The 27,151-nt window shown below is 42.2% G+C and overlaps 1 protein-coding gene across 1 annotated transcript in view; it reads left to right on the top strand.

Moving 5' to 3' along the window:
* RIN2 (Ras and Rab interactor 2) overlaps positions 1 to 27,151 on the top strand; it is a 248,557-nt gene that overhangs the window by 45,058 nt on the left and 176,348 nt on the right. Inside the window, exon 2 of the mRNA XM_066234871.1 lies at positions 14,998 to 15,123. The gene's annotated coding sequence lies outside the window, so the exon portion shown is untranslated. The remainder of the gene's footprint in view (positions 1 to 14,997; positions 15,124 to 27,151) is intronic.

The raw sequence follows: 27,151 nt of genomic DNA, 5'->3' as shown, positions 1-27,151 counted from the left end.
CTGCGGAGGGAGAAACAGGTCATTGGTTGTGGGAAGTTAACCAAGAATTGCCTTTTAAAGCAATCTAAAGTAAACTGTATCTTCATTGCACAAAAGTATTTGAAGAGGAAACAAAAAAAATATATGTAACAAATTTAAGTCCGTATTTTTCATAGGCACTATTGTTGCTATTACAAAGTAGTAAAAAGTGTTCCTAGACAATTTACAGGAGATGTCTGGTTGGGAAGTGTTACTGCTCTCATGCAAAGTCAGCATTTGGAATGACTCATCAGTTCACCTGGTGATCTTTATTCTGCTCCTACCGTGCCCGTTTCATCAAACAATAGATAAAGGGTGAGGAGTCTTCTAAACTGACCACAAATGTCCGTGTTTGGGATTACCTGTAATTGCTATCTTAATTCCTTCCACATATCCTCCCCTCGCTCCCTCAACCAGTTCCTTGGCAGGCAATATTCCTTGTTTGGGTAGGTGGGGGGAGCAGGATCCCCTCTAGAGACAAGGCCAGAGCAGTAGACAGCATCAGCTGTATAGTATGCGCTGAAGGAGAGAGAACTTGTACTTTCTGTGGGTGGAAGAGCCGCCCTGGGAATAGCGGCAGAGGGGAGCCTTCCAGAGGGCTTCCAGCTGCTCCTGTGTGTTGCATTTTGGGAGCCAGCTGTCAGCAGGGATTTATACCGATTTCCCCAGTTCTCACTCAACAGTGAAAGTCTATATTTGTAAAAGGTGGTGAGAGGAGGAGATTCAAGTATATAACTTGCTTTACATTAATCAATACTGACTAATTTTCAATGAAGATTGAATTAAGAGCAGAATTCCTCCTGGTCCCCAGAGATTTTGTGAATCAGACAAATTCTAAATAGTGACAATACAATGGAATACTGCACACTGTGCAAAAGTTTATCAGCTAAGATGTAGTAACTAAGCGCAGTGAGGTTCAAAGCAGTGAGGGAGACATGGCTGGGAGCTCAGAGCAGACTTGGGGAGCGGTGCAGGACCCACATGAGGGTTAAAGGTAGGGACAATAGAGCCTGACTAGGTGGTGGCGCAGCGGACAGAGCGTCAGATTGGGACTCAGAGGACCCAGGTTCGAAACCCCGAGGTCACCGGCTTGAGCGCAGGCTCATCTGGCTAGAGTGGGGGCTCACAAGCTTGAGCATGGGGTTGCTGGTTTGAGCCCAAGGTCATAGGCTTGAGCCCAAGGTCACTGGCTTGAGCTGGCTTGCTGTAGCTCCCTAGTCAAGGCACATATGAGAAAGCAATCAATGAATAACTAAGGAGACTAAGGAGCCACAATGAAGAATTGATGCTTTTCATCTCTCTTTCTGCCTGTCTGTCCCTATTTGTCCCTCTCTCTGTCTCTGTCACACACACACAAAAAAAGGTGGGGACAGTGGTGACTGATGGACCAAACACAGCTCTGCTAGCCCTCTGTTCTAAGCAGGTCACATACATCACTTCTTTCTGCTACAAAATGAGAATTGAAATGGCACTCACTTCATAAGGCTGCTGTAGTAGCTGAAAGGAGTTGCATGAAAGTATTTAATAGAGTGCCTGCTCTGTGATCAATTCTTAATAAATGCCAGCAATTACCTGTTATAATTTGAAATGGATCTTAAGAATGGGCAGGATTGTAGCAGGAGGTGGCAGCAGAGAGTAAGGTGTGTTAGGCTCAGCGGGTGTGTGTGTGTGTGTGTGTGTGTTCAGAATCTAGCAGACACACAAGCCAAGGAGAGGACAATATCCATGTGCTGCTAGCGATCAGTAGGCTTTGAGGTTTCTTCCACAGAGCAGTGCTGCCCAACAGAAAGATAATGTGTGCCACATTTGGCATTTAGCATTTTCAAGTAGTTATACTATTTAAAATTTAAAAGAAATAATTCAAATTAACGTTAATAATAGATTTTACTGTTTCCAATATATCAAAACATTTCAGCATGTGATCAATGCCAAAAAATGTTAACAATATATTTTACATTTTGTGTACTCTTCAAAACATGTTGTGTTTATTTTCTACCTACAACACATCTCAGTTCAGATTCCCCACGTTACAGGTGATCAGTAGCCACCCAGGGCTAGTGGCTGCTGTATTGGACGGTCTAGCCATAGACAGGCTCACTCTGATAATAGCAACTCCCTCTCCAGTGCCTTTCCCCAATACAATCAACTTAAAAGACAAAAAGTGAAGTTTGGGAGACATTGGACTACTTTAACCCTTCTAGCTCATATTCACATGAAGGCTCTAGAAATCTTGCAACAAAAAGACCTGTTTTACTCCTTATAACACCACAGTTCCCAGCTTACTAGGATTATGGAACAATGTTTTCTTCTTAACACTTATTAATGTTGGTAACATTGGCTGCCAGCCTCTTTTCTTCACCATGAAAATAGTGACTCAGTACCCTGTTTCCCCGAAAATAAGACATCCCCTGAAAATAAGACCTCGTCTAACTTTTTTCAAGCCTAGAAATATAAGGCCTCTCCTGAAAATAAGACCTAGTGCGTCTGTAGGAGCAAAAATTAATATAAGACACTGTCTTATTTTCGGGGAAACAGGGTAGATTGTTGTACATGGAAATAGAGTCACAAGATATTCTTGATGGAATTCAGAGTTTGGCTTGTTATGCTGATGCTTGTGATGACATGACTATAGTATATTAATAAATGTTAATTTTTTGTTCAACAATAAATGTGAATTCTTGTTCATGGAAAAATAAGACATCCCCTGAAAAAAAAACATAGCGTGTCTTTAGGAGCAAAAATTAATATAAGACGCTGTCTTGTTTTGGAGGAAACACAGTATTTCTCACAATGCAGTGCATCTAATAGATGCTTGATCAATATTTGTTTAATTAATGAATAGTTGTGGTCAAGACACCCTCTCATACATTAGTTTTTTTTTTTGTTTTTTTTTTTTTGTATTTTTCTGAAGCTGGAAACGGGGAGAGACAGTCAGACAGACTCCCGCATGTGCCTGACTGGGATCCACCCGGCACGCCCACCAGGGGCGACGCTCTGCCCACCAGGGGGCGATGCTCTGCCCCTCCTGGGGCGTTGCTCTGCCGCGACCAGAGCCACTCTAGCCCCTGGGGCAGAGGCCAAGGAGCCATCCCCAGCGCCCGGGCCATCTTTGCTCCAATGGAGCCTTGGCTGCGGGAGGGGAAGAGAGAGACAGAGAGGAAGGAGGGGGGGCGGGGTGGAGAAGCAAATGGGCGCTTCCCCTATGTGCCCTGGCCAGGAATCGAACCCGGGTCCCCCGCACGCCAGGCCGACGCTCTACCGCTGAGCCAACCAGCCAGGGCCACATTAGTTTTTTTAATAGAGGAATTAAATGAAAACTCACAATAATTTTAAATTGTGAAGATTAGAAACACTGTAAGACTGCCCAGTGATGGCACAGCAGATAATGTGTGGACCTGGGACACTGAGGTCCCAGGTTCAAAACCCCCAGGATCACTGCCTTGAGCGTGGGTTCATCCGGCTTGAGCATGGACTCACCAGGTTGAGCGTGGGGTCACCAACTTGAGTGTGGAATAATTCACATGATCCCATGGTCACTGGCTTGAGCCCAAAGGTCTCTGGCTTGAAGCACAAGGTTGCTGGCTTAAGCCAAGGTCTCTGGTTTAAGCAAGGGGTCACTGGCTGGGCTTGAGCCCCCAGTCAAGGCACATATGAGAAACAAGCAATGAACAACTAAAGTGACACAACTATGAGTTGATGCTTCTCATCTCTCTTCTTTTCCTGTCTCTCTTTTTCTCAAAAAAAGAAGAAAAACTTTAATATACCCTAGAGAAATTTTAGTTTACTTAGAAACCAATATGTTTGAAATGGATTTGCATTTCTCTTAGGAACACAGCCATGTTAAAGTTTAATAACCAAATTGAAAACAGATGCCTTTGCTGAGGAAATGCTTCTTGTGTTCACACGCTGTGAGGCCAGTCCAGCAAGGTTCAGACCGCATCCCCAGTCATTCCAGCTGCTTCATCCTGACCAAAGGGAGCCTTGGTCAGTCACTGCTCTTTTTAATATACAATTATATTTCTTATATAAAGACATAGTCTTTATGGTGCTGCTGTTTTATGTAAGATTTTATAACATATGTCATATGTCAACTATAAGCTCAGTTTAGCATCTCTATTGGTTGGTTTGAGTTTGGCTAGTGACTGTATTTTTCAAAGTCAAAACCCCTTTGGAATTTGACTAATAACATTTCACTTGGTGGGTTTTTCCCATGGGTGCTCAGAAAAACCTTTGTCTTAAACACTTAAGGATGCCACTACAGCAACATTAGTAAAAATTGGCAACAACGCTGAATTCTGTTATTCCCATGTGGGAAGAGCGCTGCATACCTAAAACTAGAGTCTGTTAGAAGCATGGTAACTATTGAGAGACTGCTAGAGATGGCAAACCCCCTTCTTTGAAAAACCAGATGTTTATCAGCCTCCCTAGTGTACTCTCTTTTTATTTTATTTTTAAGCTACACTGGTAATGTATGCCAGAATGCTAAAACTCAGTTAACAAGTGTTAGTGCAGATGCCGGCTTCATGATCACACTCTATGATGCTCATGGTGCATGGACAAGAAAAAATTAAGACAAGTTCCCCCTGAGCAACACATTGAAATAAGCTTTGAGAGCTCTAAGTTTGGACGTCCACAGTGTCATTGTTTAAGGACTGTCCAGAGACAAATGTTGTGTGATAATATAGATATGAAGTAATGGTTAATGGGCAAAGCACAACACACACCATCATATGTACACACAAGAGGGAATGTATGCATAAATCTGACCTTTCTTGTTTTATAAAATGAAAGATTCAAGAGTATAATAAAGATTTTCATAGTGGGCATCTGTTAAGTGTGGACTTATTTTCTGAGGCTCAAAAACCCTCTTTAAAAGTTTTTGAAATATGTTTTTTATTTCAAGGATAATATTTAATAATTCATTTAACTATATTCTGGGTCATCTAAGGCAGTGTTTTTCAAACTGTGGGCCATGACCCCCCCCCCCCCCCAGTGGTCTGTGAGTGGAATGGAAAACATCAGAAAGTGTAGCTAGGAGTAAGACTTAAGTATACTGTAGTATAGGGTCCCCAAACTACGGCCTGGGGGCCACATGCGGCCCCCTGAGGCCATTTATCTGGCTCCCGCCACACTTCCAGAAGGGGCACCTCTTTCATTAGTGGTCAGTGAGAGGAGCACTGTATGTGGTAGCACCGCAAAGCGCGGCGTCGCTCACGTACAGTACTACTTCCGGTGACGCGGACTCAGGCGTCAGGGCTCCGGAAGCGCTTCATATCACTTGTTACGGCTAGCAGTGACAAATATGGAACCGGACATTGACCGTCTCAGCCAAAAGCAGGCCCATAGTTCCCATTGAAATACTGGTCAGTTTGTTGATTTAAATGTACTTTTTCTTTATTTTAAATATTGTATTTGTTCCTGTTTTGTTTTTTTACTTTAAAATAAGATATGTGCAGTGTGCATAGGGATTTGTTCATAGTTTTTTTTATAGTCCGGCCTTCCAACCGTCTGAGGGACAGTGAACTGGCCCCCTGTGTAAAAAGTTTGGGGACCCCTGCTGTAGTATATATAATGTTTGTTTTTGTTTTGTATTTGTGTGTTTTGGGATGGATCATGATGTGAGATGTATGTATTACTCTAAACAGAAGTCAAAAGAGTTTGAAAGCCATTTATCCCTAGGTCACTGGTTCTTAACTTTTGCTGTACACTGGAATCACCCCAGTGGGCTTGAAAATAGGGATACATAGGTCACACCCCCAGAAATTCTGCTGTAATTGACTTGAGGTGTGACCTGGGCATGGGTTTGAAAAAAGTTCTCAGGTGTGCAGTCACTAGTGTGAGCCCCTGAAGACGTGAACCTTGTAACCAAGTTCTGCCAGGTCATTTCAGTGCCTGCCTTTGATTTGTGTTTATTTAATTTGCCTTGGGACCAAGTCATCCCACAAATTGGAATGGTTGCAGGATATGAGGAAGGAGCAGAGGGACTGAGGGCGTGGACAATGTCTCTGCCCCAAGTGAAGCCCAAGTACAGTCTAGTGGGGAGGGTGAATGAAAGCTGCACAGCAGTTCATAGAGACACGTGGAGGGAGAATTCAGAGTAGAAGAGAGACTGAGACAACCAGAATTGTGTGAGCAGTTCCACCTGTGTTCCACTCAGTGAGTGGATGTCCCACAGTCCGCACAATGTGGGACACTGCCATCTCCTGTTTTCCCAGGTGGTCTTATCATGGGTGCCTCTCAATACTGCAGATTAAGTCTAAGGACAATTCCTGATTTGTTCTCTTACTTTAGCCCCTCCCTTCACAGAAGATGCAACTCCACCACATTCAGTTTTCAAGGAGTGACTTAGTTTCAGCACAGCCTCATGCTATATTAAAATAGGCTTGTTACTTCTTTTTCTTTCCTATTTGTCAGTCCTTTTTATTGATCATTTTTGGTGAGCTGAGGAAAATATGAACTTAAAATAGAAAAACAATGCTATAGGTTTAAAATAGAGAATAAAATATTCACAACTAAGTAAACTAATAGTAATCTGTGGAATACTAAATAACTGTACAAATCTTTCCTTTTATGTGTAAAAATGTTCAAGAACACTTCAGAAGTCCATTAGAGACACTTAAAGGGAAATGATAAAGTTTTCTCTTGACATCACTTTTTTTCGAAGGACATTTTACTTTTGTTTTAAAAAAAATATTACTTTGTGCCCTGACCTGTGGTGGCGCAGTGGATAAAGCGTCGACCTGGAAATGCTGAGGTCGCCAGTTCGAAACCCTGGGCTTGCCTGGTCAAGGCACGTATGAGAGTTGATGCTTCCAGCTCCTCCCCCCTTCTCTCTCTCTGTCTCTCCTCTCTCTCTCTCCCTCTCCTCTCTAAAATGAATAAATTAAAAAAAATATTACTTTGTATTAGTTTCAGGTGTACGGCATAGATAATCATACACTTTACAAAGTGGTCCCTCCAACATTACAGTACCCACCCCACCTGGCAGCATACACAGTTATTACAATATTATTGACTGGATTCCCTATGCTATACTTTTATACTGCTATGACTGTTTGGTAACTGCCAATTTGTACTTCTTAATTCCTTTACCTATTTAACCCAGTTTCCCAAACCCATTCCCCTCTGACAACCAACAGTCCATTTTCTATGTCAACGAGTCTTTTCAATTGTGTTTGTTCGTGTATTTTGTGTTTTAGATTCCACATAGAAGTGAAATCATGTGGCATTTGTTTTTCTCTGGTTTATTTCATTTAGCATCCTACTCTCTAGGTTCATCCATGCTGCCACAAATGGTAACATTTCATCCTTTTTATGGCCAAGTAATCATCCACTGTGTATATGTACTACTTTTATATTATCCAAACATCTATTGACGGGCACTTGTGTTGCTTCCATATCTGGCTATAGTAAACAATGGTGCAATAAATGTAGGAGTGCATATAGTCAAATTACTGTTGCGGGTTTCTTTGACTATATACCCAGAAGTGAAATCACTGGGTCATAATTTAATTTATGGTTTCATATTTTAATTTTTTGAGGACCCTCCAAATGTTTTCCATAGTGGCGGCACCAATCTGCATTCATCCAACAATGCATGAAGGATTTTTTCTCCACACTCATGCCAATACTTTTTGTTTGTGGCTTGACTGGTTTTTTTCTCCACACACATGCCAATACTTTTCGTTTGTGGCCTGACTGATGAAAGCTATTCTGATACGTGTGAGATAATATCTCACTCTGGTTTTAACTTGCATTTCTCTGACAGTGAATGAGCTTGAGCATTTTTCGTATATGTATTGGTTATCTGTATGTTCTCTTTCAAGAAGTGTCTACTCAAATCCTCTGTCCATTTTTTAATTGGATTGGTTGCTTGGTTTTGTTTGTTTTGTCTTGTTTTTGGTGAATGCTTTACAAATTTTGGATATTAACCTTTTTCAGATGTATCACTAGAGAACATCTTTTTCCATTCAACAGATTGTCTTTTTGTTTAGTTGGTGGCATCCTTTGCTGTGCAAATATTTTTAGTTTGATGTATTACTATTTGTTTATTTTTTTTTCTCGTTTCCCTCATTCATGGAGATATATCAGAAAAAAAAATATTACTAAAATAAATGTGAGCGATTTTACTGCCCATGTTTTCTTGTAGGAATTTTATGCTTTTAAGTCTTACATTTACATCATGAATCCATTTTGAGTTTTTTCTTGTGTATGGTGTAATAAGGTGGTCTAGCTTTATTTTTTGGCATGTGTCTGTCCAATTTTCCCAACACCATGTGTTGAATAGACAATCTTTACATCATTGTACGTTCTCTTGCCTCCTTTGTCAAATATTACTTGACCATATAAGTGTGAGTTTATTTGGGGGCTCTCCCTTCTGTTCAGTTATTCTATATGTTTGTTTTAATGTCAGTACCATGCTGTTTTAATTACTATGGCCTTGTAGTGTAGTTTGGAGGTTGTGTGAATCCTCCAGCTTTGTTCTTCTTTCTCAGTATTACTGTGCCTATTTGGGGTTTTGAGGGGTTCTATATAAATTTTTGGATATTTGTTCTAGGTCTGTGAAATATGCCTTTGGTATCTTGATAGGTATTATGTTGAATCTATATATTGCTATGGGTAGTATGAACATTTTGTTTGTTTGTTTGTTTTTTATAATAATTTTATTTTTTTAATGGGGTGACATCAATGATTTATTGATGTCATATATTCAGGATACATATATTCAAAGATAACAGGTCCAGGTTATCTTGTCGTTCAATTATGTTGCATACCCATCACCCAAAGTCAGATTGTCCTCTGTCACCTTCTATCTAGTTTTCTTTGTGCCCCTCCCCCTCCCCCTTTCCCTCTCCCATTCCCCCCTCCCCCCTGTAACCACCACACTCTTATCAATGTCTCTTAGTTTCACTTTTATGTCCCACCTACGTATGGAATAATGCAGTTCCTGTTTTTTTCTGATTTACTTATTTTGCTTCGTATCATGTTATCAAGATCCCACCATTTTGCTGTAAATGTTCCGATGTCATCATTTCTTATGGCTGAGTAGTATTCCATAGTGTATATGTGCCACATCTTCTTTATCCAGTCATCTATTGATGGGCTTTTTGGTTGTTTCCATGTCCTGGCCACTGTGAACAATGCTGCAATAAACATGGGGCTGCATGTGTCTTTACGTATCAATGTTTCTGAGGTTTTGGGGTATATACCCAGTAGAGGGATTGCTGGGTCATAAGGTAAGTATGAACATTTTAATAATATTAAATCTTCCTATCCATGAGCATGGTATTTGCTTCCATTTATTTGTATCTTCTTCAGTTTCTTTTTCGGTGTCTTATAATTTTTTTGAGCACAGGTCTCTCACCTTCTTGGTTAAATTTATTTCAGTATTTCAGATATTTTATTAATTTTTTGATGCAATTATAAATGGCATTTTTTTCGTAGTTTCCCTTTTGGATAGTTATTATTGGCACATAAAAATACAACAGATTTCAGAAATTATTTTTTATTCTTCCACTTTACTGAATTTATTTATTAACTTTACTAAATTTTTTTAATGGAATCTTTAGTGTTTGCTAGATACAGTATCATATCACTGGTAATGCCCCTACTATGACTGTATTACTCTTGACCTCTTTCTTTATACCCATTAAGATTTACTCTCTATATTTATATATTCCTATGGTGAGCAAATAGATATTTACAGAGATTATATCCTCATGTTGGATTGTGCCTTCTTTTTTCTCTTTCTTTCTATTAAAGAAGTCTCTTTAACATTTCTTATTATACTAGTTTAGGGGTAATTAACTCCTTTAGCTTTTTATTATCTGGGAAGTTCTTTATTTCTTCTTCAATTTTAAATGATAGCTCAGCTGGGTAGAATAGTTTTGATTGTAGGTCCTTGCTTCTCAATACTGAATATTTTGGGCCAGTCCCTTTTGGCCTGAATTGTTTCTGTTGAGAAATAAGCTGACAGTCTTATTAGTTGTCTTTCTCTTTTAGCAATTAGTTGTCTTTCTCTTGCTCCTGTTAAGATTCTCTCTTTGTCTTTAACCTTCCCCACTTTCATTATTATGTGTCTTATGTGAACATTTTTGGGTTCATCTTGTTTATGACTATCTGCATTCCCTGGAATTGTGTCTTTTTCCTTCACCAGGTGAGGGGAGTGTCTGGTGCCTGTTGAGATTTCCCTTTAAGTGTGCTGCTTGTGGAGCTAATTGAGTTGTCCTCTGATGTGGTCTGAACCCTGCTACCATGTATACTGGTCCTAGAACCTCTTGGGAGGGACTCTAGTACAAGTGAATGACAAGTGATTCCTGTGACTGGTCCTGGGCTACTTGTTTGGAGCTACAGAGTGATCCAGTATGTAGCTGCCTCTTCTGGGCCTGGTTGTGTTTGTGTGTGTGTGTGGGGGGGCAAGCTGTACACCAAGGCTGGCTTCCACCAACACTGGCCCCAAGGGCAGGTCAGCAAAAGGTCCAAGGCACCTCGAGATCTACTTCTGCCTGCCTGTTAGCCTCAGTCACTGAAAGAGCCTCTGGCTGTATGCCAGTTGCATGAGGTATGTTCTCAGTGAGTATGGTATAAGTGAGTTTGTTCACCAGACTGATAGAGATCAAATTCAGCACCAGTGCTGGGACTGAAGCCACTCAGCAAAAGTCTCAAAGTACACAAAAGCCAGAAGACCACCCATAGAGTGCTATTGGATGTTTGTGGTAGTGCAGGGTCTCAAAGAGTTGTCAGGACCCAAACGGACCAAGAGTTGACTGTATGAAGGGAGGGCTCTGCATGGGAATGGTAGCATTGGGTGGAACTACAAGGGAAAGATGACGTCTGCTCTACCGCCACACAACTCAGTCTCTCACTGATTCTGCTGGACTTCCTGGATAGCTTTCAGAGAGAGTCTTCCCCGGCGTTCAAAGCTGGCCATAGCCAGCTGACTCCTTCGCAGTGTGTGAATGCTGCAGGCTGGGGCTACCTGAAGTAGGAGTGTGGAGCTAGTGGATCTCCCATGGGAGACAGCGCTGATGAGGCCCGTGTGCCATAGGGGAAAGTGGCTTCCACTCTGCAGCCACACAACGCAGTCTCTGACATTCCTTGGGTTCACTCTTTCAGAATCCTCCAATCAGTATTCAGCAGGGGCCCAGGCAGCGGATTCCTGGGCAGGGCGAGTTCTCCCATGGGAGAATAGACAGAGTGGAGAGGGCAGGGCTAATGCTGTCCTCCAGGATGTGGTGGTATGGAAAGGAGTACTGGATCTAGAAAAGATGCCATTGGTGGGCCGTGTGGGATTAAGACTCAATACAGGAACTGTAGTGGCTGTCTCTTCTACTCTCTCCTGGAACCACCCAACCCAGGCTGTCCTCCCAGAACTCCAGTCTACTCTGATCCATTCTCGCTCTGTCAGAACCTATCATGACTGGCCACAAACAAGATTTTGTGCACAGTCCCTTTAAGAGGGCACCAGAGTTTCTAGCAGACTTCAGTCTCACTGGCAGACAAAGTCCCTGCTGATGTTTATAGCCAGATGTTATGTGGTTCCTCTTCCTAGCTCTGGTGCTCGGGGCATGGTGTTGGGAACCCTCACTCCGCAGGCGAGACCCTTTCAGCTGAGCTATCCCTCTGGTTCCTCAGCCGCCACATGTGGTTGTGGGGCCAGCTTGTTTTGCATGTCTGCCCTTCCTACCGGTCTTTATGTGGCTGCTTTTGCAAATCCTTGATTATACAATAAGATTCTGTTCAGCTAGGCTTCTGTTGGTTATTCAGGTTGATTGTTCCATAATTTAGTTTCAGTTTCATTTTGGACCTGGGAGGAGGTGAGCATAACTTCTACTTACTTTGCTGTCATCTTGGATCCCTCTTGTTACTTCTAATTGTAATGTTTACTTTCTTATTCTTATTTAGTTTATAATGTTGCTTGGTAGAATTGTACAAGCATATGAGAATAAGGTATTTAGTTATTTTATTTGCTCATTCTTATTTAATATGATAAGCAGTGAATGTAATGGAGGAAACACTAGAATTTTTATACCTTGAAAGGATAACCTTCCTTTGCTCTAGCTCCCTTTGCTCTGTGTAACTGTGGCTCACCCTGAGTGTAGGAGACCAGTAAATTAACCCAACTTCTTTTCTATCTAGTAGCAAAAAATGAGAAGACATTGGGCAGTAATGTGAACGGAGCTTAGAGTTTATTGAGATTCTTTTTAGTAATCCTATCTACATGTGAAGTAGCAGTTCAGAGGATAATCTGATTTAAGAAGATATTGGGATTTAAATTAAAAGCAAAAAATCAAAGGTAATGATGATGATGATGATGACAATGACTGATGTAGGTGACTTATTGAGCATTTACTAAGTACCCTGTAATGAAACAATACTTTCCATGGATTATTGTACTTGATCGTTAGAACAACCCTTTGAAGTAGGTGTTAGTATAGCCACCCCACTTAACACATAGGGAATCCAAGTAAGTAAAAGTTAAGTACTTTATTTGAAGTTTTCAGCTGGGATTCAAGACCAAGAGCTAGTCTTCTCAAATACAAAGGGGCAGAGAGGATATTCCAGGCCAAAAATTCATATCTAGAGAACAAAGGAAGGGTAGAATGCGTGTTAACACTGGGAGTACCAAGGGAGGAAGTCAGAGCTCGGTTATATGGCCTGGTGGAGGAGTTGAGACTGTGAAGTAGTAATGAAAGAGTTTTTTTTTTAAATGAGGTAATCTTATGCTAATGAGGAAATGTCTGATAAGATATCCTGAGATTGAAACAAACAAGATGCAGGATGATACCCAATAAATATTTATTTAGAAAAGAAACACACACATATGAGAGAGATTAAATAATCAAATCCACAGACTAAAGATATAATCCCAAATTATAAAGTGTTCACCTCAAGGATCCAAGCTACAGATATTAGTGATGATGGTCAAAGGGAATTTGAGCTTTTGATCTTATATTTGTGATCAGTTTTCTGTTTCTTTTTTTATTATTAATTATTTTTATTTTTGTGACAGAGACAGAGAGAGGGACAGATAGGGACAGGCAGACAGGAAGCGAGAGAGATGAGAAGCATTAATTTCTTCGTTGCGGCACCTTAGTTGTTTGTAGATTGCTTTCTCATATATGCCTTGATGGGGGGTAGGGCTAAGAGGGACGGGCAGTGACCTTGGGCTCAAGCCAGAGACCTTGGGCTTCAAGGCAGGGACTATGAGGTAATGTCTATGATCCCAAGCTCAAGCTGGTGAGCTTGCACTCAAGCTGGTGACCTCGGGGTTTCAAACCTGGGTCCTCTGCAAACCAGTCCAATGCCCTATCCACTGTGCCACTGCCTGGTCAGGCTGGATTTTTGTTTCTTTGCAAGATAAAGGACTGCATTTATGTACCTAATTTTGAAAAGGTATAGTTTTGATGCAAAAAAAATGAAATAGGGGATAATTCGGGAATTTCATACTTAGGTTAGTTCTATCTCTAAATTATAGACTGGAAGATTTCCTGAATGTTTAAATTTGTATGAACTATTTTGACGCAAGGGTTAAAGAAATAAACAGCCTGAACAGGTGGTGACGCAGTGGTTAGAGCGTCAGACTGGGACGTGGAGGACCCAGGTTCAAAACCCCGAGGTTGCCAGCTTGAGCGCAGGCTCATCTGGTTTGAGCAAGGCTCACCAGCTTGAGCCCAAATTCGCTGGCTTGAGCAAGGGGTTACTCTGTCTGCTGTAACCCCTACCCCCACCCCCGTCAAGGCACATATGAGAAAGCAGTCAATGAACAACTAAGGTGCTACAAAGAAGAATTGATGCTTCTCATCTCTCACTCTTCCTGTCTGTCTGCCCCTATCTGTCCTTCTCTTTATCTTTCTGTCTCTGCCACAAAAAAATAAATAAACAGCCTAACAGGCAGTGGCACAGTGGATAGAGCGTTGGACTGGGATGCCGAGGACCCAAGTTCGAGACCTCGAGGTTGCCAGCTTGAGCGCGGGCTCATCTGGCTTGAGCAAAATAAAAAATGCTCACCAGCTTAGACCCAAGGTCGGTGGCTCAAGCAACAGGTTACTCAGTCTGCTGAAGCCCCCCCCCACCCCGGTCAAGGCACATATGAGAAAGCAATCAATGAACAACTAAGGTGTCGCAACAAAAAAACTGATGATTGATGCTTCTCATCTCTCTCCATTCCTGTCTGTCTATCCCTATCTATCCCTCTCTCTGACTCTCTCTCTCTCTGTCCCTGTAAAGAAAAAAATAAGGCCCTAGCTGGTTGGCTCAGTGTTAGAGCGTCGGCCTGGTGTGCGGAAGTCCCAGGTTCGATTTCCGGCCAGGACACACAGGAGAGGCGCCCATCTGCTTCTCCCCCCCTCCCCCCCTTCCTCTCTGTCTCTCTCTTCCCCTCCCGCAGCCGAGGCTCCATTGGAGCAAAAGATGGCCCGGGTGCTGGGGATGGCTCCTTGGCCTCTGCCCCAGGTGCTAGAGTGGCTCTGGCCGCAACAGAGCGATGCCCCGGATGGGCAGAGCATCGCTCCCTGGTGGGCGTGCTGGGTGGATCCTGGTCGGGCGCATGCAGGAGTCTGTCTGACTGCTTCCCCATTTCCAGTTTCAGAAAAATACAAAAAAAAAAAAAAATTAAAATTAAATTAAATAAATAAACAAATTATTACTTCATTGATAGGAAATACTGATTGACTAATCATTGCTGATTAACTCCTTTTTTTAAGTGAAAGATTATTTGATGTTTTACTAATCTGAACATTGGCATAGGGATTCAGAAAACATTCTAGTAACAAAGTTTAGTTACCTCTTCAGTTACCTGGCCCCAAGGTGGGAATGAGGGATCAGAATGGTATGGACAGGCCACTCACTGTGCTCCCATCTATTTTATCAGTTCCTCCTCCCAGAGCCAAGGAAGGAGGCAAGTTCCCTGGGTGAGTGTTCACAGTATTTTTAAAAAATGTGTAACAAACTCTAAATATTCGATTCTTTGTGTTGTAGATGGACACAAGAGATCCGGACTTCTGAACTTCTACTGGAGAAGATAAAACGTGCAATCTCTTTATGATGCTGGGGAGGTTGGGGCTGGACTAAACTGCGAGAGGAGAAGAGATGCTGGCCTGAGGGGTAAGTATCAAGGAGATTATAAAACCACGCTCTTCAGTAAGATGGGGATATTGTGTGTTCTAGCTTGACTGTGTTGGTGTGGATGTGACTTTTCTCTTCAGAGGGCCAGATGCTTACCTATTTCCAGGTTATCTGAAGGTTTCAATTTTTAATGCGTTGGCCACAGGGTCAAGCCAAGATCAGGAAAACTCCGAGAGCATAAAATATAACTGCTCACATGTATGGAGCACTATATGACAGACATGGCTTTAAGCACTTTAATAGATTAATTCTTCAAATCCTCACAGTAGCACCATGAAGATAGGCACTGCTGTTGCCCACATCTTAGATGGGGGGTACCAGAGGGCACAAAGAACTTGGTTGATTACTGAGACAGAACAATCATGATGGTAAAAGCCTTACTCTTCTTTCTCCCTTTCTTATACATTTCCTACTTTAGTCTTGTCTCCAAATTTCATCTATTTTTTTCCATATAATCGTAGATCTCCATATTGAAGGGAATTAGCATGAAAAGGTATCAGTATAGGTCACTGGGACAGATTATATTTTTCAAAAATGGCCACAGCAACATTGTTGTTCTTCCAGAACTTTCCCATACCCCCTCAAATCAGGAAGTTTACTTTTTTATCCCTTGGAGGAATCTGGGTGGATCAGTGACTGCCTTGATAGAGAGAATGCAGCAGAAGTAACACTTGAGTGACTTCAAAATGGAGATCAGTGAAGGTAACGTGGTGTCCACCTGGCTCGCTCATTCTCTTGGGACACTTGCCTACTTGCCTTTGAGACCAACCCTCAGGATGTGAGGAAGGCCAGGCCCAATAGAAAGGCCATGTGGAGATAGTCCCGCCGATGCCCCACCTAAGTCCCACTGACCTGTGAGTGAGACTTTGAAGGCTACAGCCCCCAGCCTTGGAGCTGCCGTCATTGATGCTCAGTGGAACTGGAACAAGCTGGCCTTGATTAACCACCCTGCTGAGCCCTGCCCCCACAGCAGATTCAGGAGCAAAATAAACATTGTCAATGTTTTGAGTGATCTCATTTAAACTCAGTGCCACACCTCTTAAGGTAGATGTCATTATACTCATTTACAAGTATGAGAATGGAGGCCACACAAAGACATGGGATTTGAACCCAGAGCTCCCTGATGCCAAGCTTATGAGATCCACCTCTGTCCCAACTGTCCACTCCTTCTGGATCAGGAACTGGGAACTTTGATGCCCTTCAGACATAACTGCTCTTAGAGATGAGGAGCTACTGAGCCACTTCACCCGCAGGTGTTGTAAGGTACCAAAAACTACAGAATTAATATTAATATTTTAAGAGGCTTGGAGAACATTTTATTAATTTGGGTTAAGGTGTGCAGAGAAATTATGAGAATAGTCTCTGTACTGTGTGATTGGCATAACCAGGATGGCCCTTGGCATTGTATTGTAAATGCAAAGGGGAGGGAAACATGGATCCCCAGACATTCCACCATGCCTGTGGGGAAAAGGGGTGAATGGCTAGCCAGGTGCAGGAAGAGAAAAGCCAAAATAAAACTTTTCTTATAACTATGAGTCATTTGCGGGCATTTGTCCCCACAGAAACTACCTCTCATATGTGAATGTGTGTAGTTAACACCTGTGACTCAGGACAGAGAGATAGCAGATGAACACTAGATAATACCGGAATGCCTTTTAATATGTAAAAAGATATCTTTCTGCCATTGTGTTGACTTGTAAATTTTGTTTTCTCCAAAAGGATGTATGGCTTGCAAATTGAACATGGTCCTATCATGTTAAAGGACATATGACTATAACCAATAGTGGTAAGGGGCTCCTAATTGCAATTTTTGCTTCTGTACCTCCCACTTACAAAACTATAAAAACTAAGTAGAACAAAGAGCCAGCGCGCTCTCCTTCAGATTTCTGTCAGAGTTCCCGCCGCTTGGCCAAGCTAGACAATAAAGCTTTGGTGTGGAATCGACGGACTTTGTTCGTGTCTTCAATGTTTCGGGTCCCTCCGGACTAGGCTTAACAGAGAAAGCAAACCCATTTGAAGTAAGAGGACAAGAGAGTAACTTCAGAGAACTAGCTTTACGTAGGCTGTTGTGACTCTATTTCCTGAATTGGAGCCCTAGCCTAGATCAATGTTGCTAGTACTGGCTTAAACACAATTCTCTTGAGAAGCTGTCTGTCTTCTCTCTATGAGCTTAGAATCCATGGTTTCTGCTCAGTTTACACAAGATACTTTTTTCACATTGTGCAAAGTAATGATCATTTGTGCAATTGAATGCATCTGTATTATCAGTGTTTCTAGTTCTTGTTTGATTTCAGGCTCCTTGAGGTCAGGGCGTGGTCTGTGTCTCGTGTTCCTCAGTTCTTCTAGCACAGACTCTAACCTGAGGCAGGCAGTGAATAAATGCAAATTAAATACCAAAGCATTATATGTGAATTTTCTTGAGAGTGATGATGATAGGATAAAGAAGTGTAAAATTCTGGGCATGAGTCTTATCTTGGTGCTAAAGTTTTGTCTTTCGAGGTCAGAGGCTTCTTCACTTCCTCTGTCTTTCCTGTTGGATAAAACATATTTGTGTATGACTTTTTATCAGTAAATAACTTCAATGAAATGCAGCAGTAAACTAAATAATAACAGGAACTGATAGGACCCTGAAATACTATTTTTCACTAGGTTGTTATCCAAGTGGGAAATATTTTCAGATGTGCAATTGGAGAACTGACTTTGCTATGAATGTTGAAAAATGACCTATGTAACTTCTGCTTTCATTCTGGTCAGCCTTTGCCATAGGATTGGTGGTACTTGTGTATGCATGTGCCTGTCACGGCTGCTGCTAGAGAACTCTGAACCACATTTATCTTGACATTGTCCAGAATGTCCAGTATTTGTCATGTGCATAGTGTTGGAGATTATTGGAGGATAAGGCTCCAATAATCACAGGTGTGGCGGGAGGTCTAATATATGAAGATTTCTTTTTAATTGAGAAGGATAAATAAATGCAGGCAAAACATTTGATAAGTTTAATTCTGTAATTATATTTTTTATTACTTAATATTCCCGTTAGCTTTTTCTGCCTAACGAACCACTCCAAAACTTAGTAGTTTCAAATAAAAGCCATTTCTTTAGTTCATGATTCTGCAGGTTGGCAGTTCGGACTGGACTCAGCTGGTCTAGCTAGGTCAGCCACGCTGACACTCAAGTCTTCAATCAGTTTCCAGGTTGCCCGGGAGCTGACTGGTCCAGGATGAGCTCCATGGGGTGACTCCCTCAGCTCCACATGTCTGTTCTCCTCCAGCAGGCTAGTAAGGGCTTCAAGGGAGTGACCGTGCACAGCTTCTGGGAGCTAACTCTTGAGAATAACTCTGTGGGTGCCACTTCTAGCACATTCTATTGGCCAAAACAAGTCATAGGCCAGTCCAGATTCACGATGAGAAAGAGATTCATCTTAATTGAGATAGAGTCATCTCTAAGAGAAATAGGCCTTGGTGGGAGGAGCTGCAAAGCCACCTTGCAAAGAGCAGGCAGACGGGGAGGACTCTTTGCAACCTGCAACACCAAGTAAAATGCAAATAGTGTACTGAGGAAATTAAGATTACAATGGAGATGGTGGAAAGGAACATTTGCATGACTTAAACTGAAAAGAAACTGGAACTGGATGGAGGAAAGAGAGCAACTAGCAGAAGCTGAGGTAGACGGAATAGAGGAGTCACGGGTGATTTTCCCGTCCTGCATCCGCCTCAGCTTGTGAAAGGGGGGATTGAAATGATGGGGGTGTGGATGGTGGCAGAGCACCAGGTGGATAGTTGGTAGAAAAGAGTAGCTTTTCATTTACTATTATTTTCTTTCCCATTTTCAGCTGAGGGTGGCAGACCTGGAGGGCATGGCGGGCAGAGCAGGGGGTTAAGCACAAAGCAGCCACTTTGCATCACTATCAGTAGAAAGAGACCATGCATTCCACAAACCTGGAATAATAGCATTCTTTCTATTTATTTCCTGCCCCCCCCCAATCCTCAAGTTCCACATGATTTGTGTGATGGATTTTGTTTGCTGGAAGAGTTAGGGGAACATCAAAGCCAGAGGGGTAAGGTCCAATGGTCTTTCTCCTGTGTCATTTTTTTCATAGATTTTCAGGAAAATGAACACTTGGCTGCCTGACACTATCACTGCATTCATTGTCACATTTCATCATCACAGTAGCCCTGAAATGGAGTATCATGATATCCACTTTACAGACAGGGAAACTGAGCCCTATGTGGTTAAATAGCTTACCCTTGACCACACAGTTGAGCAGTGGCAAAGGCAGAGTTTGAGGCTGGGCTTTGTGATTGCCTCACATTGCACAAAACTGCACTCCACCACACTAAATGTGGCCTGCGGGTTGGACAGAAATGGCTGCCAACCAGGTGTCATCAGAGCACCCCACCCCCTGCTGCCACAGTTTGGATGGAGATCTGAGGAGTGTTGGAAAGGCAGGACTGATGCGATGACATCACCACAAAGAACTCATCAGCCCTCAGTAAGAAGCAACTACCTGTGGGAAGTCCCCACCTTCCCCTGGATCATTAGAGTGGGTAATTGTTAACCCCAACTGGGTGACCCATCTTCTTTCCCAGCTGAGTCACGAGGTCCCCCACAGGCCAGGTTTAAGTACCCTATTTCATGGTACCCCAAGGAGTGCTCTGATAGTGTCTGGTGCAAGCCTAATCCTCTGCCCACCAGACCCAAGTGTCACTGGTATTAGGGTTCTTGGGTTCCCCAGACAGAAATCTAGAAGAAACCCCTGAGAAATTTCCAGACAGATGTTAGTAGCTTATGCTCAAGCACCACCGAGGCAACTCAGAGGAACGTAAGGTCTTCCAAACCCAAGCAGCGGCTCTGCTTGGCTACTTTTATAAGCTGGAGACCAAGCAGGCTTGTGAAAAAGTAGGCTTGTGAAAAAGGCGGGCTTGTGAAGGAAGAGTTCCCAAGTGGAAATTTCCATGTCAGGGAGGGGTTATTTCCAACTTCTGTGGGGTTGCTTGGCAACTATCTCTGTGTCTGTGGGCAGTGGGGGCAAGAGGGCAGTGTTGCTCATTACTGCCACCCTAGGAGGTCGTATATTGGCCAACCTTGATCAACTGTGATGTGAAATAGTGGTTTCAACATCTGCTGGAGAGTGAGTGGTTAGAAGGGAGATAAGATATTGATATTTTTCCTAGGGAATAGAGGGATGGTTTCATTCTTGTGGTTGGTTTATCTGTGTGTTTTCTGGCCACCTGGTGCCCTCGGGATTGTGGCAGGGGCAGCCTGGTGGCTCCAGCTCTGCGGTATTTTTTCTTATCTGATGTCCTTAGGAACCCTGGTCAGATCCCTATGCTGTCTCACAAGTCCTTGGCCCCTGCTGAGCCCATTTGAAAGCTTACTCAGGGGAGTTCCTCTGAAAATCCCGCCCAGGCCTTAGTCACCTCCACCAAGGAGCACATCATCACTGAGTGGCTCCTCCCACCGGGTGGCTCCTCCCATTGCATGGGCGTCCTTTCCTCCGGTTCTCAGCTGTCTCCTCCCTCCAGGCAACAGAATGTCCTTAACTTAATAGTAAATGAAGGATGCTTCATTGTAGCTTCTGTCTTCCCTTTCATTGTTTGGTTAAAGGCTGGTGCTGCCATAATGCCATCAGCTGACTGAGATTTTAAAGTGGTTCTCTGAAGATGAAATTAATTCTTTCTCTCTTCATTCTCTTCTTTCTCCATTTACTGCATTCTTTCCAACACTAGCAGATGCAGTTTAGAAGCCTGATAACCATAAGGAGAAGCAAATATTCCTTGAAAATAGCAGCATTTATTGAAGGCTTGATGTATAACTTGGGTCCTGTCCTATGCACATTACATGTTCTTTCCTCACAACAGCACTGTTTTTGTCTCCATATTATAGGTGAGAAAACTGAGGCACAGAGAAGTGAAGTCATCTGTGTGTCACAGTGCCTGGCATATTGGATGCTTGATGAGTGTTTGTTATTTGTAAAAATGAGCTGTGTCTTAGTGTGGGTCAAGAATTAGGGTGCAGGTATCCGTATGGGCAGTGATTCCTGGAGACCACTGTGGACAACTGGAGCTCAATCTTACTGGGATCTGTGACAATTGGGTAGGCTACATCCTGGAATTGTCCCACCAGGAGATACAAAAGTTGAGGTATTTTTAGTGTGGTCATGGGATCTTTATTTTTTGATTTTTCATTTTTTTGTGACAGAGACAGAGAGAGGGTTAGATAGGGACAGACACACAGGAAGGGAGAGAGATGAGAAGCATCAGTTCTTCATTGTGGCACCTTAGTTATTCACTGATTGCTTTCTCATATGTGCCTTGACCAAGGGGCTCCAGCTGAGCTGGTAACCCCTTGCTCAAGCTAGCGACCTTGAGCTTAAGCCAGCAACCTTGGGCTTCAAGCCAGTGACCATGGGTCATGTCTATGATCTCATGCGCAAGCCAGCAACCCCGGGCTCAAGCTGGCAATCTTAGGGTTTCTAACCTGGGTACTCAGCATCCCAGGTCAACACTCTATCCACTGAGCCACCACCTGGTCAGATCCAGGAAGCTACTTAGCTGACACTTCTGCATTATTGCGTTGACCAGAGCAAGTCACATGGCCAAACACAGGCCAAGAGTCAAAGAGGTGTATTTGACTTCACTGGGGAAGTTCCTATTATTAGCTGTGGCTTAGGATCAAAAAGGCACTCTGCTGTGCTTCCTCTGCCTTCTGCCAAATTGGGCAAATACAATGTGAAATTTAAAAGCCTTTGCCGATGCCAGTTTTAGTTATCACTTTGGGCATATTTCCAGCTCTTTAATGATATTCTAACTTGTTATCAATGGGAGATGACATGGTTATTAAAAGCTGTATGCCCTTAGGTTTTCAAACCTCTTTGTAACTCAGACCTCAGCTGGGGATTGCTGCCTTATCGTGTACCTTAGCTTTGTTCACAGCGGACTCAAGAGTGTCTGGAGCTGTTGAGCTTGTTCCTCTCGCTGTGACAACTTGTTACCACCTTGGCAGCTGCCTAAAATGGTTAGACTTGGCATTTGTGCATACCAGTTGCTCAAGCTCATCATAATGAAACATGAACAGCAGGTGAGATAAATAAATTGTCAATTGCACTGATGTGTATATTTTGCTACATTTTAGGAGAAGGATGTGAATGCTGCAAAAATACCATTTCTTTGCTTCTCTTAGTACCTTGGCTCTCTCATCTGGCATGCATACAGTTCAGCTGGAAGGAGATAAGGCAAAGCTTTTATGTTGGGTGGAATTTGCAGCCATAAATTTACAGGACTTTTCCAAGTTAGCATGGAAAAGACTTGCAGTTTTTATGCTTTTTGTGAGTGATAAGTCATAAAGCATATGCTAAGGGTGTTCTTGGCCGTGTGGTCTCTGGAAGAAACTTAAGCCTCGAACGAGTCAACATCTTTCCAAACACTTTTAAGTTATTTATACTGTGTCACTGCATTGGCCAAGCAAGAAAGTGAACACAGACCTTGATGCTAGCATCTTAACGATGGCACCTTATTTGTCCCAGTAGCATTCTGATTCACCCATTAATGAAGTCCTGTCCCTTATTAGTCCTGTTGATTTCCTATGGACTTGGTGGCTTCTACCATCTTTATAAATGCACAAAGATTGAGCAGTAAGTGCCAGAACCTAATGAGCCAATCAATAAGTATTGCTTCTTGGTGGCAATTTATTTTGGGGTCCCCTCAAAGTAGACCCTGAAACAAAGATTTAGATTCAAATAATTTATTTGGAAGATGATTCTAGGAAAAATGTTGGGGGAGCCTGACCAGGCCATGGCACAGTAGATAGAGCATTGGACTGGGACACGGAGGACCCAGGTTCGGAACCCCGAGGTCGCTGGCTTGAGCACAGGCTCATCTGGTTTGAGTGTGGGCTCGCCAGCATAAGCACGGGGTTGCTGGCTGAGTATGGGATCATAAATGTGACTCCATAGTCTCTGGCTTGAGCCCAAAAGACACTGGCTTGAAGCCCCAGGTCACTGGCTTGAGCCCAAGATCACTGACTTGAGCAAGGGGTCACTTGGTCTGCTGTAGCCCCCTGGTCAAGGCACATATGAGAAAGCAATCAATGAACAACTAAGGAGACTATGGAGCCACAACGAAGCATTGATGTTTCTCATCTCTCTCTCTCTTCATGTCTGTTTGTCCCTATCTGTCCCTCTCTCTGTCTCTGTCACACACACACACACAAAATGTTGAGGGAGTGGGGAAATGAGACAGGGAAGAGGAAGCAATTGTAGTAATGAGCAAGTTACCACTGTGGGCATCTGAGGAGCTCTGGAAGATGGTGTTGACCTCACCTCAGAGCTGCTTCACTTAAGGAGTCAGGAAGCTGGGGTATTTATCCACTAGCTCCTGTCCATCATTGGCAAGGGACAGTAACTTCCTGGTCTTCTGGTCTACCTGTGAATGAGTCATGTATGCTCCTGCCATGAGTAATTGCAGTGGGAAACCCTTGACATGTATGGGAATGATGGCTGCTGAGGGGACACAGGTGAGGCACCATTAGCATCTAATTACAGGTACTTCAGAGATTTTAAGGCATGAAAGGAGGAAATTTTAAATCTGAGCACTGCGGAAGCTAAATATCTCCAAGGCCTCTGGACTAAATGGGAAAAGGAGCTTTTTTTTTTTTTTTTTTTTTTTGCATGTCTCTCTAATTTATTTAAATTTTGGCACAGCCATAAAATGACACATCAACAACCACTAACAAAAGAGGAACAGCTACTATGCTGATCTGAAACTCTCTTCAGATTATAGTTTTGAGTAGAAAGAAAGCACAGAACAGATAATATCTGGAATATGTTCCCATTTGTAAAAGCTTTTTTAGAATATAACTTACATTTCATGAAATTCACCAATTTTAAGTGTCATAGTAAATGTATAGTTTACTATAAATTTTATGTAAATGGAGTCATTCAATATGTGATCCTTTGTACCTGACTACTTTCATTCAGCGTAGTATTATTAAAGTCATCGCTGTTGTAGCAGATATCAATAGTTTATTCCCTTTTTACTGTGGAATAGTATTTCATTATATGAATATATCACTTCTTGTTTACTCATTGTTCATTGACATTTGGATTGTTTTTAGTTTTATTATTATAAGGAATGCTGCTATGAACACCCATATACAAGTTTTCATGTGGAGATGTATTTTTTGTTGCTCTTGGGTAGGTAATTATGAGTGAAACTTCTAGGTCATATTGTAGGTATATGTTTAGTTCTTTAACAAACTGCCAAACCATTTTCCAAAGAGACTATACCATTTTGCTGCATTCTCACCACTGCGGGGAGAGGGCCTTATTTCTTCACAGCTTCCCAGACAGTTGGTGTTGTCAGTCCGTTTGATGTTAGTCATTCTGATAGAAGTGTAGGGGCATCTTATTATGGGTTAGCATTAATGACTAATGATGGCTAGCATCTTTTCATGTTCTTATTTACCACTCCTGTATCTTATTTGGTGAAGTGTCTGCTCATATATTTTCTCAGTTTTGCATTGGATTGCTTCTCTTCTTCTTATGGATTAGTAAGGGACTATCATTTTTTTTTCTGTGAGTTTAAAATTTTTTCCAAAAAAAGTTATTAAAAGGTCTGGTCTCGATCACTCCCCTGACATTCTTATAGAATGGTACACTCTAGAATTGTTATTATAGTGTAGACATTCTAACAAAAAGAATTAAAGGGAATAATGAGATCAGATTTTAAATATTTTGCATTACCAGAAAGAGGCATTGTCTGTTAATGACATGGTGGATCTTTATTAAATCAAGACATAATTCCTTGACCACTTTTTCTCTGTGAATGGGAAACTGGTAAAAAATGTCCAGATGTTGGGTTAAAAAAAAAAAAAGTAAAAGGGCTTATATTATCTTCCTTCCTTCAGTTACCGCGGAAGTGACTCGGCCTCCTCACCTTTCTCTTTGGGTTTAGGCAAGAGACAGTTGCTGTGTGTCCTCCTGACAGTGCAGGGGGAGACCTGGAGAGCTCGAGAGTGTGTGGGGCAGTCCAGGCACCGCCGCTGGGGTGTGAGCATGGCGTGCGTGTGCTCCGCAGTGGCCTTTCCCGTTCTTGCCCCCTCCACATGGATCTCTCACTTCCCACCAAACCCCGACTTGCACAGTATCTCACATAATGAAAATGAACCGTATATATGCCTATAGCTAAATTACGGCATTCAAGCCGAAAGTGATGGACTAATTTAGCCAATAGCAGATGGAGTAAAGAATAATAAAGTGGAAAAGAAGCAGGTTCCAATCAACTTACCGTCTCTCCAGCTCTGGGCAATTTGGCCTGGACTTACTGGCTTTCAGTTTTTCAAATATTTAGTGAGTACCAACTATTCGTTCTTTCATTCATTCATTAAATCATTAATATAGTATATCAGACACTGTGAGGTTGAAGGCATTCCTAGTGAACACAAGTGGTAGAAGGCTTCCATCCTGGTGGGAGAAACAGGCAACAGATAATAAAGCAAGTAAATACACAATATATGTCAGGTTATAATAAGGCTTACAAAATAAAATAAAACACAATAAGGAGGTAGAGACAGATGGGTTCATAAAAATGCTGGAAGGATATACTACAGGATTAGCCAATAGACCTATAGTTTTTAAATTTTTATTTATTTATTTTACTAATTTATTTTCTAATATTTCTATAACAAACTTGTATTGCTTTTGTAATAAAAAAGTGTTCTAAATTTACAGAAAGCATTAGATTTGAATGTCCACATATTTATATCATAATTTTATAACCAAAAATATTGAAAAAAATCAACTGGAAAAATAATACATAGTCTTGATTACCTGTGGTTTGGTTTCTACGCAGTTTAGGAATTTTGATATTTGGAAATAAAAGATAAACAAGTTATAGAAAGCTTACACAGCTTTAGAAAATGCTTTCCCGCTGGGTTATCTGAAATGATGACTAATCTCTTCAAGTCTTGGTAAACAGTAAGTGTTGTTAAGTAGGTCAGAACAAAAAATGGTATCATTGACTACAAGATCCAGCGACCAAACATCTCATTTGGTTTGTTTCTTACTGGCAAATGGGAGTGTAAATGTGTGTCTAGGAGTTCACACCACAAACACACAGTGGAGACATCAGCCATTTGGTTAACTCAGCCCAAACTCAGACAAAAATAAAACATTTTAAGGTCTGACCCTCCTATTTGCTTTGGGGCTCAACTCCCTGGAACCAATGCATGTGTCTATGGTGTATTAGTATGTGGGGCGCAGGGGGGGTCATGTTACCTACTTTCACCTTTTCCCCTCTGCTCTTCCCCCTCTCTAGTGCTTCTCTGCCTTCCCTTCCCTTTTCCTTTTCCTTTCCCCTTTCCTTTCCTCCCTCCCTCTCTCCTTCCCCTCCTCTTTCTTTCTTCTTTTCTTTTCCTTTCTTCTTTCTTTCTTTCTTTCTTTCTTTCTTTCTTTCTTTCTTTCTTTCTTTCTCTCCTTCTCTCTTTCTTTCTCTCATTTGAGAGGGAGAAAGGGAGAGAGAGAGAGAGGAAGAGAAGAAGGGAGAGAGAGAAGCATTAACTCATTGTTCCACCTACTTGTGCCATTGATTGCTTCCCATATGTGTCCTGGCTGGGGTTCAACCCAGGGCCCCCAGGATTGAACTGGCGACCTTGGCACTCCAGGTTGAGCTCTATCCACTGTACCATTGGTCAGGGCCTGACTCTGCCCTTTCACTCATCTGTGCCACTTCCAAAAAACGTGACATCACCACTGATTATAACAACAAGTAGTGTGGTCACACAACACTCCCACCCCAAATGTCCTCCTCCAACCTCCTCATCCCACACTGTCAGGTCATTCAGTTTCTGGTCTATAGTGATTTAACAATCCACTTGGTCAATCAAGTGCTATAATAAATCAAATTTGACCCAAATACTATTAACTTCATCAGATGTTTTGTAAACTTGGTCATATTTTCTTGTAACTAACCAATTCAAATTTATATTTATCCCTTTAGCACAAACTCAA

The sequence above is a fragment of the Saccopteryx bilineata genome, chromosome 6, assembly GCF_036850765.1.
Source record: "Saccopteryx bilineata isolate mSacBil1 chromosome 6, mSacBil1_pri_phased_curated, whole genome shotgun sequence".
In the NCBI taxonomy this organism is placed as follows: Eukaryota; Metazoa; Chordata; class Mammalia; order Chiroptera; family Emballonuridae; genus Saccopteryx; species Saccopteryx bilineata.
The sequence above is the reverse complement of the archived record's forward strand: the minus strand, read 5'-3'. Positions and strand labels throughout refer to the sequence as shown.